This window comes from Gorilla gorilla, chromosome Y (assembly GCF_029281585.2).
Source record: "Gorilla gorilla gorilla isolate KB3781 chromosome Y, NHGRI_mGorGor1-v2.1_pri, whole genome shotgun sequence".
NCBI classification, from domain to species: Eukaryota; Metazoa; Chordata; class Mammalia; order Primates; family Hominidae; genus Gorilla; species Gorilla gorilla.
In genome coordinates this window covers 35,793,096-35,805,717 of record NC_073248.2, presented here as the reverse complement: position 1 = coordinate 35,805,717, position 12,622 = coordinate 35,793,096, and positions in this window count along the sequence as shown.

The following is a 12,622-nucleotide window of genomic DNA, read 5'->3' as shown; positions in this document are numbered from 1 at the left end:
CATACCATTCCATTCCATTCCATTCCGTTCTAGTCGGGTAGATTCCATTCGATTCCTTTCCATTCCATTCCATTCTATTCCTTTCCATTCCATTGCATTCCATTCCATTCCATTCCACTCAATTCGATTCTGTTCATCCCGGGTAGATTCCATATCATTCCATTCCTTTGCATTCCATTCCATTCCATTCCATTCCATTCCATTCCATTCCATTGCATTCCATTCCGTTCTTCTCCTGTAGATTCTGTTCCGTTACCTTCCGTTCCGTTCCGTTCCGTTCAGTTCTACTTGGGTAGATTACATTCCATTCCATTCCATTCCATTCCATTCTACTAGGGTAGATTCCATACCATTCCATTCCATTCTATTCCGTTCTAGTCGGGTAGATTCCATTCGATTCCATTCCATTCCATTCCATTCTATTCCTTTCCGTTCCATTCCATTCCATTCCTTTCCATTTCATTCAATTCGATTCTATTCAACCCGTTTAGATTCCATACCATTCCATTCGTTTGCATTCCATTCCATTCCATTCCATTCCTTTCTACTCGGGTAGATTCCTTTCCATTCCATTCCATTCTATTCCATTCTGTTCCATTCCATTCCATTCCATTCCATTCCATTTCATTCCATTCCATTCCATTCCTTTCTACTCGGGAAGATTCCATTCCATTGCATTCCATTCCATTGAAGTACATTCCGTTCCGTTCCGTTCCATTCCGTTCCGTTCTTTTCGGTTGGATTCCATTCCATTGTGTTCCGTTCCGTTCCGTTCCGTTCTCTTTCGTACCTTTCTGTTCCATTCCATTCCATTCCATTGCATTCCATTCCGTTCTACTCGGGTAGGTTCCATTCCATTCCATTCCATTCCATTCCATTCTGTTCCATCCCGTTCCATTCCATTCCATTCCATTCCTTTCCATTCCATTCCATTCCATTCCATTCCATTCCATTCCGTTCTACTCGGGTAGATTCCATTCCATTCCATTCCATTCCATTCCATTCCATTCCATTCTGTTCAACTCGGGTAGATTCCATACCATTCCATTCGAATCCATTCCATTCCTTTCGTTTCTACTCGGGTAGTTTCCATTCCATTGCATTCCATTCCATTGCATTCCAAACCGTTCCGTTCCCTTCCATTCCGTTCGGTTCCGTTCCATTCTGTTCCCTTCTTCTCGGTTGGATTCCATTCCATTGCGTTCCGTTCCATTCCGTTCCGTTCTTCTCGGGTGGATTCCATTCCATTGCGTTCCGTTCCGTTCCGTTCCATTCTCTTCCGTGCCTTTCCATTCCATTCCATTCCATTCCATTCCATTCCATTCCATTCCATTCTACTCGGATAGATTCCATTCCATTGCGTTCCGTTCCATTCCATTCCATTCTATTCCATACCGTTCCTTTCCATTCCATTCCATTCCATTGCATTCCATTCCGTTCTACTCGTGTAAATTCCATACCATTCCATTCCATTCTATTCCATTCTACTTGGGTAGGTTCCATTCCATTCCATTCCATTCCATTCTGTTCCATTCCGTTCCATTCCATTCCATTCCATTCCATTCCGTTCTAGTCGGGTAGATTCCATTCGATTCCATTCCATTCCATTCCATTCTATTCCTTTCCATTCCATTGCATTCCATTCCATTCCATTCCACTCAATTCGATTCTGTTCAACCCGGGTAGATTCAATACCATTCCATTTCTTTGCATTCCATTCCATTCCATTCCATTCCATTCCATTCCATTCCATTCCGTTCTACTGGGGTAGTTTCCATTCCATTCCATTCCATTCTATTCCATTCTGTTGCATTCCATTCCATTCCATCCCGTTCTACTCTGGTAGATTCCATACCATTCCAATCCATTCCATTCCGTTCTAGTCGGGTAGATTCCATTCCATTCCATTCCATTCCATTCCATTCTACTCGAGTAGATTCCATTCCATACCATTCCATTCCATTACATTCCATTCAATTCCATTCCATTCCATTCCATTCCATTCCGTTCCGTTCCTTTCGATTCCATTCCATTCTACTCGGGTAGATTACATTCAGTTCCGTTCCGTTCCGTTCCGTTCCGTGCCGTTCTTTTCAGGTAGATTCTATTCCGTTCCATTCCATTCCGTTACATTACATTCCATTCCTTTCCATTCCATTCCATTCTATTCTACTCGGGTAGATTCCATTACATTCCATTTCATTCCATTCCATTCCATTCCATTCCATTGCATTGCAATATATTACATTCTACATGTGCACATTCCATTCCATTCCTTTCCATTCCATTCCATTCCATTCCATTCCATTCCATTTCATTCCATTCCGTTCCTCTCATGTAGATTCCATTCCGTTCCGATCCGTTCCATTCCGTTGTACTCGGGTAGATTCCATTCCATTCCATTCCTTTGCATTCCATTCCATTCCATTCCATTCCATTCTATTCCATTCCATTCCATTCCATTCCATTCCGTTGTATTCGTGGAGATTCCATTGAATTCCATTCCATTCCATTCCGTTCTAATCGGGTACATTCCATTCCGTTCCGTTCCGTTCCGTTCCGTTCCATTCTACTCGGGTAGATTCCATTCCATTCCATTCCATTCCATTCCATTCCATTCCATTCCGTTCTACTAGGGTAAATTCCATTCCATTCCATTCCATTCTGTTCCTTTCCATTCCATTCCATTCCTTTCTACTCTGGTAGATTCCATACCATTCCAATTCATTCCTTTCCGTTCTAGTTGGGAAGATTCCATGCCATTCCATTCCATTCCACTCCATTCTATTCAACTCGGGTAGATTCCATACCATTCCATTCCATTCCATTCCATTCCATTCCATTCCATTCCATTCCATTCCATTCCATTCCATTCCATTCCGTTCTACTCGGGTAGTTTCCATTCCATTGCATTCCATTCCATTGCGTTCCAATCCGTTCCGCTCCGTTACATTCCGTTCCGTTCCGTTCCATTCCGTTCCGTTCTTTTCGGGTGGATTCCATTCCATTGTGTTCCGTTCCGTTCCGTTCCGTTCTCTTTCGTACCTTTCTGTTCCATTCCATTCCATTCCATTGCTTTCCATTCCGTTCTACTCTGGTAGGTTCCATACCATTCCATTCCATTCCATTCCATTCTGTTCCGTCCCGTTCCATTCCATTCCATTCCATTCCATTCCATTCCAATCCATTCCATTCCATTCCATTCCATTCCGTTCTACTCGGGTAGATTCCATACCATTCCATTCCATTCCATTCCGTTCTAGTCGGGTAGATTCCATTTGATTCCATTCCATTCCATTTCATTCTATTCCTTTCCATTCCATTGCATTCCATTCCATTCCATTCCACTCAATTCGATTCTGTTCGTCCCGGGTAGATTCCATACCTTTCCATTCCTTTCCATTCCATTCCATTCCATTCCATTCCATTCGAATGCATTCCATTCCATTCCATTCCGTTCTACTCTGGTAGATTCCATACCATTCCAATCCATTCCTTTCCGTTCTAGTCGGGTAGATTCCATTCCATTCCATTCCATTCCATTCTGTTCAACTCGGGTAGATTCCATACCATTCCATTCCATTCCATTCCATTCCATTCGTTTCTACTCGGGTAGTTTCCATTCCATTGCATTCCATTCCATTGCGTTCCGATCCGTTCCGTTCCCTTCCATTCCATTGCGTTCCATTCCATTCCGTTTCGTTCTTCTCGGGTGGATTCCATTCCATTGCGTTCCATTCCGTTCCGTTCCGTTCTCTTCCGTGCCTTTACGTTCCCTTCCATTCCATTCCATTCCATTCCATTCTACTCGGATAGATTCCATTCCATTGCATTCCGTTCCATTCCATTGCATTCTATTCCATACCGTTCCTTTCCATTCCATTCCATTCCATTGCATTCCATTCAGTTCTACTCGGGTAAATTCCAAACCATTCCATTCCATTCTATTCCATTCTACTCGGTTAGATTCCATTCCATTCCATTCCATTCCATTATCTTCCATTCCGTTCCATTCCATTCCATTCCATTCTATTCCATTCCATTCCATTCCATTCCATTCCATTCCGTTCTACTCGGGTAGATTCCATACCATTCCATTCCATTCCATTCCGTTCTAGTCGGGTAGATTCCATTCGATTCCTTTCCATTCCATTCCATTCTATTCCTTTCCATTCCATTGCATTCCATTCCATTCCATTCCACTCAATTCGATTCTGTTCATCCCGGGTAGATTCCATATCATTCCATTCCTTTGCATTCCATTCCATTCCATTCCATTCCATTCCATTCCATTCCATTGCATTCCATTCCGTTCTTCTCCTGTAGATTCTGTTCCGTTACCTTCCGTTCCGTTCCGTTCCGTTCAGTTCTACTTGGGTAGATTACATTCCATTCCATTCCATTCCATTCCATTCTACTAGGGTAGATTCCATACCATTCCATTCCATTCTATTCCGTTCTAGTCGGGTAGATTCCATTCGATTCCATTCCATTCCATTCCATTCTATTCCTTTCCGTTCCATTCCATTCCATTCCTTTCCATTTCATTCAATTCGATTCTATTCAACCCGTTTAGATTCCATACCATTCCATTCGTTTGCATTCCATTCCATTCCATTCCATTCCTTTCTACTCGGGTAGATTCCTTTCCATTCCATTCCATTCTATTCCATTCTGTTCCATTCCATTCCATTCCATTCCATTCCATTTCATTCCATTCCATTCCATTCCTTTCTACTCGGGAAGATTCCATTCCATTGCATTCCATTCCATTGAAGTACATTCCGTTCCGTTCCGTTCCATTCCGTTCCGTTCTTTTCGGTTGGATTCCATTCCATTGTGTTCCGTTCCGTTCCGTTCCGTTCTCTTTCGTACCTTTCTGTTCCATTCCATTCCATTCCATTGCATTCCATTCCGTTCTACTCGGGTAGGTTCCATTCCATTCCATTCCATTCCATTCCATTCTGTTCCATCCCGTTCCATTCCATTCCATTCCATTCCTTTCCATTCCATTCCATTCCATTCCATTCCATTCCATTCCGTTCTACTCGGGTAGATTCCATTCCATTCCATTCCATTCCATTCCATTCCATTCCATTCTGTTCAACTCGGGTAGATTCCATACCATTCCATTCGAATCCATTCCATTCCTTTCGTTTCTACTCGGGTAGTTTCCATTCCATTGCATTCCATTCCATTGCATTCCAAACCGTTCCGTTCCCTTCCATTCCGTTCGGTTCCGTTCCATTCTGTTCCCTTCTTCTCGGTTGGATTCCATTCCATTGCGTTCCGTTCCATTCCGTTCCGTTCTTCTCGGGTGGATTCCATTCCATTGCGTTCCGTTCCGTTCCGTTCCATTCTCTTCCGTGCCTTTCCATTCCATTCCATTCCATTCCATTCCATTCCATTCCATTCCATTCTACTCGGATAGATTCCATTCCATTGCGTTCCGTTCCATTCCATTCCATTCTATTCCATACCGTTCCTTTCCATTCCATTCCATTCCATTGCATTCCATTCCGTTCTACTCGTGTAAATTCCATACCATTCCATTCCATTCTATTCCATTCTACTTGGGTAGGTTCCATTCCATTCCATTCCATTCCATTCTGTTCCATTCCGTTCCATTCCATTCCATTCCATTCCATTCCGTTCTACTCGGGTACATTCCATTCGATTCCATTCCATTCCATTCCATTCTATTCCTTTCCATTCCATTGCATTCCATTCCATTCCATTCCACTCAATTCGATTCTGTTCAACCCGGGTAGATTCCATACCATTCCATTCCTTTGCATTCCATTCCATTCCATTCCATTCCATTCCATTCCATTCCATTCCGTTCTACTGGGGTAGTTTCCATTCCATTCCATTCCATTCTATTCCATTCTGTTCCATTCCATTCCATTCCATTCCATTCCATTACATTCCATTCCATTCCATCCCGTTCTACTCTGGTAGATTCCATACCTTTCCAATCCATTCCATTCCGTTCTAGTCGGGGAGATTCCATTCCATTCCATTGCATTCCATTCCATTCCATTCTACTCGAGTAGATTCCATTCCATTCCATTCCTTTCCATTCAATTGCATTCCATTCCATTCCGTTCCGTTCCGTTCCATTCCTTTCGATTCCATTCCATTCTACTCGGGTAGATTACATTCAGTTCGGTTCCGTTCCATTCCGTTCCGTGCCGTTCTTTTCAGGTAGATTCTATTCCGTTCCATTCCATTCCATTCCATTCCATTCCTTTCCATTCCATTCCATTCTATTCTACTCGGGTAGATTCCATTACATTCCATTTCATTCTATTCCATTCCATTCCATTGCATTCCAATAAATTACATTCTACATATGCACATTCCATTCCATTCCTTTCCACTCCATTCCATTGCATTCCATCTCATTCCATTCCGTTCTTCTAATGTAGATTCCATTCCGTTCCGATCCGTTCCATTCCGCTGTAATCGGGTAGATTCCATTCCATTCCATTCCATTGCATTCCTTTCTATTCCATTCCATTCCATTCTATTCTATTCCATTCCATTCCATTCCATTCCATTCCATTCCATTCCATTCCATTCCGTTGTATTCGTGGAGATTCCATTGAATTCCATTCCATTACATTCCATTCCGTTCCATTCCATTCCATTCCGTTCTAATCGGGTACATTCCATTCTGTTCCATTCCGTTCTACTCGGGTTGATTCCGTTCCATTCCATTCCATTCCATTCCATTCCATTCCATTCCATTCCATTCCGTTCCATTCCATTCCATTCCATTCCATTTCATTCCATTCCATTCCATTCCATTCCATTCTGTTCTACTCGAGTTCATTCCATTCCATTCCATTCCATTCCATTCCGTTCTACTGGGGTAGATTCCATTCCATTCCATTCCATTCTATTCCATTCTGTTCCATTCCATTCCATTCCATTCCATTCCATTCCATTCCATTCCACCCCGTTCTACTCTGGTAGATTCCATACCATTCCAATCCATTCCATTCCGTTCTAGTCGGGAAGATTCCATTCAATTCCATTCCATTCCATTCCATTCCATTCCATTCCATTCCATTCCATTCTACTGCAGTAGATTCCATTCCATACCATTCCATTCCATTGCATTCCATTCCATTCCATTCCATTCCGTTCCGTTCCTTTTGATTCCATTCCATTCTACTCGGGTAGATTACATTCAGTTCCGTTCCGTTCCATTCCGTTCCGTGCCGTTCTCTTCAGGTAGATTATATTCCGTTCCATTCCATTCCATTGCATTACATTACATTCCTTTCCATTCCATTCCATTCTATTCTACTCGGGTAGATTCCAATACATTCCATTTCATTCCATTCCATTCCATTCCATTCCATTGCATTCCAATATATTACATTCTACATGTGCACATTCCATTCCATTCCTTTCCATTCCATTCCATTCCATTCCATTCCATTTCATTCCATTCCGTTCTTCTCATGTAGATTCCATTCCGTTCCGATCCGTTCCATTCCGTTGTACTCGGGTAGATTCCATTCCATTCCATTGCATTCCATTCCATTCCATTCCATTCCATTCTATTCCATTCCATTCCTTTCCATTCCATTCCGTTGTATTCGTGGAGATTCAATTGAATTCCATTCCACTACATTCCTTTCTAATCGGGTACATTCCATTCCGTTCTGTTCCGTTCTGTTCCGTTCCATTCTACTTGGGTAGATTCCATTCCATTCCATTCCATTCCATTCCATTCAATTCCATTCCATTCCATTCCATGCCATTCCATTCCATTCCTTTCCCTTCCATTACACTCCATTCCATTCCATTCCATTCCGTTCCGTTCTTCTCGGGTCCTTTCCATTCCATTCCATTCCATTCCATTCCGTTCCGTTCTACTCGGGTAGATTCCATTCCATTCCATTCCATTCCATTCCATTCTGTTCCATTTCATTCATTTCCATTTCGTTCCATTCCATTTCATTCCATTCTACTCGGGTAGATTCCACTCCATACCATTCCATTCCATTGCATTCCAATCCATTCCATTCTACTCGGGTACATTCCATTCCATTCCATTCCATTCCATTCCATTCCATTCCATTGCAATCCATTCCGTTCTTCTCCTGTAGATTCCATTCCGTTCCCTTCCGTTCCGTTCCGTTCAGTTCAGTTCTACTTTGGTAGATTCCATTCCATTCCATTATATTCCCTTCCATTCCATTCCATTCCGTTCCACTTGGGTAGATTCCATTCCATTCCATTCCATTCCATTCCATTCCATTACATTCCATTCCATTCCATTCCATCCCGTTCTACTCTGGTAGATTCCATACCATTCCAATCCGTTCCATTCCGTTCTAGTCGGGTAGATTCCATTCCATTCCATTCCATTCCATTCCATTCCATTCTACTCGAGTAGATTCCATTCCATACCATTCCATTCCATTGCATTCCATTCAATTCCATTCCATTCCATTCCATTCCATTCCATTCCATTCCATTCCATTCCATTCCATCCCGTTCTACTCTGGTAGATTCCATACCATTCCAATCCGTTCCATTCCGTTCTAGTCGGGTAGATTCCATTCCATTCCATTCCATTCCATTCCATTCCATTCTACTCGAGTAGATTCCATTCCATACCATTCCATTCCATTGCATTCCATTCCATTCCATTCCATTCCATTCCATTCCATTCCATTCCATTCCATTCCATTCCATTCCGTTCCGTTCCTTTCGATTCCATTCCATTCTGCTCGGGTAGATTACATTCAGTTCCGTTCCGTTCCGTTCCGTTCCGTGCCGTTCTTTTCAGGTAGATTCTATTCCGTTCCATTCCATTCCGTTACATTACATTCCATTCCTTTCCATTCCATTCCATTCTATTCTACTCGGGTAGATTCCATTTCATTCCATTCCATTCCATTCCATTCCATTGCATTCCAATATATTACATTCTACATGTGCATATTCCATTCCATTCCTTTCCATTCCATTCCATTCCATTCCATTCCATTCCATTTCATTCCATTCCGTTCTTCTCATGTAGATTCCATTCCATTCCGATCCGTTCCATTCCGTTCTACTCGGGTAGATTCCATTCCAATCCATTCCTTTGCATTCCATTCCATTCCATGGCATTCCATTCTATTCCATTCCATTCCATTCAATTCCATTCCGTTGTATTTGTGGAGATTCCATTGAATTCCATTCCATTCCATTCCGTTCTAATCGGGTACATTCCATTCCGTTCCGTTCCGTTCCGTTCCGTTCCATACTACTCGGGTAGATTCCATTCCATTCCATTCCATTCCATTCCATTCCATTCCATTCCATTCCATTCCATTCTGTTCCATTCCATTCCATTCCATTCCATTCCATTCCATTCCGTTCTACTCTGGTAGATTCCATACCATTCCAATTCATTCCTTTCTGTTCTAGTCGTGTAGATTCCATTCCATTCCATTCCATTCCATTCCATTCTATTCAACTCGGGTAGATTCCATACCATTCCATTCCATTCCATTCCATTCCATTCCGTTCTACTCGGGTAGTTTCCATTCCATTGCATTCCATTCCATTGCGTTCCAATCCGTTCCGTTCCATTCCATTCCGTTCCATTCCGTTCCGTTCTTTTCGGTTGGAATCCAGTCCATTGCGTTCCGTTCCGTTACGTTCCGTTCTCTTTCGTACCTTTCTGTTCCATTCCATTCCATTCCATTCCGTTCCATACTACTCGGATAGATTCCATTCCATTGCATTCCGTTCCATTCCATTCCATTCTATTCCATACCGTTCCTTTCCATTCCATTCCATTCCATTGCATTCCATTCCGTTCTACTCGGGTAGGTTCCATTCCATTCCATTCCATTCCATTCCATTCCGTTCCGTTCCATTCTGTTCCATCCCGTTCCATTCCATTCCATTCCATTCCATTCCATTCCATTCCGTTCTACTCGGGTAGATTCCATACCATTCCATTCCATTCCATTCCGTTCTAGTCGGGTAGATTCCGTTTGATTCTATTCCACTCCATTCCATTCTATTCCTTTCCATTCCATTGCATTCCATTCCATTCCATTCCACTCAATTCGATTCTGTTCGTCCCGGGTAGATTCCATACCTTTCCATTCCTTTCCATTCCATTCCATTCCATTCCATTCCATTCCATTCCATTCCAATGCATTCCATTCCATTCCATTCCGTTCTATTCTGGTAGATACCATACCATTCCAATCCATTCCTTTCCGTTCTAGTCGGGTAGATTCCATTCCATTCCATTCCATTCCATTCTGTTCAACTCGGGTAGATTCCATACCACTCCATTCCATTCCATTCCATTCCATTCCATTCGTTTCCACTCGGGTAGTTTCCATTCCATTGCATTCCATTCCATTGCGTTCCAATCCGTTCCGTTCCATTCCATTCCATTGCGTTCCGTTCCATTCCGTTCCGTTCTTCTCGGGTGGATTCCATTCCATTGCGTTCCGTTCCGTTCCGTTCCGTTCTCTTCCGTGCCTTTCCGTTCCATTCCATTCCATTACATTACATTCCATTCTACTCGGATAGATTCCATTCCATTGCATTCCGTTCCCTTCCATTGCATTCTATTCCATACCGTTCCTTTCCAATCCATTCCATTCCATTGCATTCCATTCTCTTCTACTCGGGTAAATTCCATACCATTCCATTCCATTCTATTCCATTCTACTCGGTTAGGTTCCATTCCATTCCATTCCGTTCCATTCTGTTCCATTATGTTCCATTCCATTCCATTCCATTCCATTCCATTCCATTCCATTCCATTCCATTCCATTCAGTTCTACTCGGGTAGATTCCGTACCAATCCATTCCATTCCATTCCGTTCTAGTCGGGTAGATTCCATTCGATTCCATTCCATTCCATTCCATTCTATTCCATTCCATTCCACTCAATTCGATTCTGTTCAACCCGGGTAGATTCCATACCATTCCATTCCTTTGAATTCCATTCCATTCCATTCCATTCCATTCCATTCCATTCCATTGCATTCCATTCCTTTCTTCTCCTGTAGATTCCGTTCCGTTCCCTTCCGTTCCGTTCCGTTCCGTTCAGTTCTACTTGGGTAGATTCCATTCCATTCCATTCCATTCCATTATATTCCATTCCATTCCATTCCATTCCTTTCCACTTGGGTTGATTCCATTCCATTCCATTCCATTCCGTTCCATTCCATTCCATTCCATTCCATTCCATTCCATTCCATTCCATTCCATTCCATTCCTTTCCATTCCATTGCACTCCAATCAATTCCATTCCATTCCATTCCATTCCGTTCTTGTCGGGTCCATTCCATTCCATTCCATTCCCTTCCGTTCTACTCGGGTAGATTCCATTCCGTTCCATTCTGTTCCATTCCGTTCCGCTCTACTCGGGTAGATTTCATTCCATTCAACTCCATTCCATGCCACTCCGTTCCGTTCTACTCTGGTAGATTCCATTTCAATCCATTCCAATCCATTCCATTCCATTCCGTTCTACTCGGGTAGATACCATTGCGTTCCGTTCCGTTCCGTTCCTTTCCGTTCCGTTCCGCTCCGTTCTACTCGGGTAGATTCCATTCCATTCCATTCCATTCCCCACCATTATATTATGTTCCATTTCATTCCATTCCATTTCATTCCGTTCTTCTCGGGTAAATTCCGTTCCATTCCGTTCCGTTCCTTTCCGTTCCGTCTCATTCCATTCCATTCCATTCCATTCCATTCCATTCCATTCCATTCCATTCTACTCGGTTAGATTCCGTTCCCTTCCGTTCCGTTCCATTTTTATCCATTCCGTTCCGTTCCATTCCGTACTTCTCGTGTAGATTCCACTCCATTCCATTGCATTGCATTCCATTCCATTCCATTACATTACATTACATTTCATTCTGCTCCTGTAGGTTCCATTCCATTCCATTCGATTCCATTCTACCCCTGTAGATTCCATTCCATTCCATTCCATTCCATTCCATTCCATTCCTTTCCGTTCCATTCCATTCCATTCCATTCCATTCCGTTCTACTCGGTTACATTTCATTTCATTCCATTCCATTCCATTCCATTCCATTCCATTCCATCCCATTCCATTCCATTCCATTCAATGCCATTCCATTCCATTCCGCTCTACTCGAGCAGAATCCATTCTATTCCGTTCCATTCCATTCCATTCCACTCCATTCCATTCCATTCCTTTCCACTCGGATAGATTCCATTCCATTCCATTCCATTCCATTCTATTCCATTCCATTCTATTTGATTCCATTCAGTTCTTCTCGTGTAGATTCCATTTCGTTCCGTTCCGTTCCGTTCCATTGTACTCAGGTGGATTCCATTCCATTCCATTCCATTGCCTTCCCTTCCATTCCATTCCATTCCATTCCATTCCGTTCTATTCGTGGAGATTCCATTGCATTCCATTCCTTTACATTCCATTCCATTCCATTCCATTCTGTTCAACCCGGGTAGATTCCATACCCTTCCATTCCTTTGCCTTCCATTCCATTCCATTCCATTCCATTCCGTTCTACTCGGGTAGATTCCATTCCATTCCATTACATTCCATTCCATTCCATTCCATAACTTACAATTCCATTCCGTTCTT